We start from the raw sequence: 1,747 nt of genomic DNA on the forward strand, positions 1-1,747 counted from the left end.
GTAATGAAATACGCCTTTTCCAGCATTGGTGGGGAAAGAAAGAGCAACTGACTTCACCTACCCAGACGTCTGCAAGGCCTTCGACGCGGTCTCACGTCACAGGGAGAAGCATGGGGGAGAGCTCTGGTGGCTGCAGAAATCGAGACGCTGCTTTAAAACAACACGACTTACTGGGCACCAGACACCAAAGACAAGGCTCAGATTAAAAAGCCTCCCATCCCCGTGGATGTGGCAACAGCTGCCTGCTCACCCAGCAAATCACTCGCCCAGCACATGCCTTTCATAGAACCGTAGAATTAGCAAGGCTGGAAAAGATCTCCAAGATCATCCAGTCCAACCACCCACCTACCACCACCATTTCCCGCTGAGCCGCGTCGCTCGGTACAACACCCAATGCTCCTTGAACACCTGCAGGGACAGTAACAATATCACCTCCCTGGGCAGCCCGTTCCAGCGTCTGACCGCTCCTGTGGAGACGTTTTTCTTCACATCCGACCTGAATCTCCCCTCGTGCCACTTGAGGCCTTCCCTCCAGTCTATCACTGCTTACACAGGAGAAGAGGACGACCCCACCTCGACATCACCTCTCTTCAGCCAACTGCAGAGAGTGAGAAGGCCTTCCCTGAGCCTCCTCTTCTCCAGGCTAAATAATCCCAGTTCCCTCAGCCGCTCCCCGTAAGACTGGTGCTCTGGACCCCTCACAGCTTCCCTGCTCCTCTCTGGACACAGGTCAGGGTTTCAGTGTCCTTCGTGCAGTGAGGGACCCAGGACTGAACGCAGAACTCGAGGTGAGGACTCACCGGCGCTGAGCACAGGCGGATGATCACTGCCCTGCTCCTGCTGGCTCCAGCCCTTTGCACTGCACTTCCAATCTCAACCCTTCCTTCCGCGGTAGCGCTTGCATCCTCAGTTAGGGCCGGAGCTCAAGACCTCAACACAACACAAGGAACACAGCGTGCAACTGGAAGACTCGTCTCCAAGCCAACAAGAGCCAACTCTCTGACCTTGGGCACAGCTCACCAACCAAGAGCCAGGCCTGGCCAACTGGGCTCATCTGAGCGCGCCAGAGGGGATCAGATCACAAAGCGTCCATTTCAACTGCAGCTCCACGTAGGGAACAACACCAATTAACACCAGGCGAGAATGAATTCATTCCCAAGCTGCGCAATGAGTCTGCTCTTCATTAAAAAACCCACATGGATTGCTAATCCAAAAAGACAACAGCAGGAGTTTGTACCGATGGAAGAGGTCCCTGGTCCTGAGCCTCATCCTCCTACCCCAACTTTCCTTGCCTCATCCCCTACCCCAACTCCTGGACGATGCGCACAGCCTTAAACTCAGACCTCAAACCCTTTCGGACTCCTTTCACAGGACTCCGTCAAAAAGGATGTCCCGCTTGTTCCACACACTCAAACTGACCGAGCAGTGCTGTCACAGTCACTCCAAACACACAGAAGTGCCCAAACCCCGAGCACGCACATTCCCTCCCGTGTTACTGGAGCCCACAGCTCACCTTCACACCCCCGTGGATTTCTGGTGTTTTGCACGGATGCCGCCTCGCTACAGCTCCGTGGCTGCCACACCAGGCCTGCAGGACCTCTTTCTCCGCAAACCCCGTCTGCGGGCATCGGTTCATAAGGTTCACCACCCGCCCTCCTGAGCAAAAGCAAGCACTAAGGAGGAGAGCAAAGCGCACCGGATTTGACCTGGCCTGGTCCCCAAGCCTCAGTCCTGCCAGACATACCCT

At 55.6% G+C, this 1,747-nt stretch overlaps 1 long non-coding RNA gene across 3 annotated transcripts; it reads right to left on the reverse strand.

The window, feature by feature from the left end:
• Positions 1-139: 139 nt before the first annotated feature.
• LOC104916852 lies at positions 140-1,741 on the reverse strand. 3 transcript variants are annotated; one of them, XR_002110719.1, is made up of 4 exons: positions 1,514-1,741; positions 1,021-1,204; positions 801-930; positions 140-598 (listed from the first exon to the last, which is right to left on the reverse strand). It is a non-coding gene; the product is annotated as an uncharacterized LOC104916852 (long non-coding RNA). The 3 variants fall into 3 exon arrangements; XR_002110720.1 differs by lacking the exon at positions 1,021-1,204; XR_796691.2 differs by having other exon boundaries at positions 801-1,204.
• Between the last annotated feature and the right edge of the window lie 6 nt (positions 1,742-1,747).

The sequence above is a fragment of the Meleagris gallopavo genome, unplaced genomic scaffold (genome assembly GCF_000146605.3).
Source record: "Meleagris gallopavo isolate NT-WF06-2002-E0010 breed Aviagen turkey brand Nicholas breeding stock unplaced genomic scaffold, Turkey_5.1 ChrUn_random_7180001949418, whole genome shotgun sequence".
Classification (NCBI taxonomy): domain Eukaryota; kingdom Metazoa; phylum Chordata; class Aves; order Galliformes; family Phasianidae; genus Meleagris; species Meleagris gallopavo.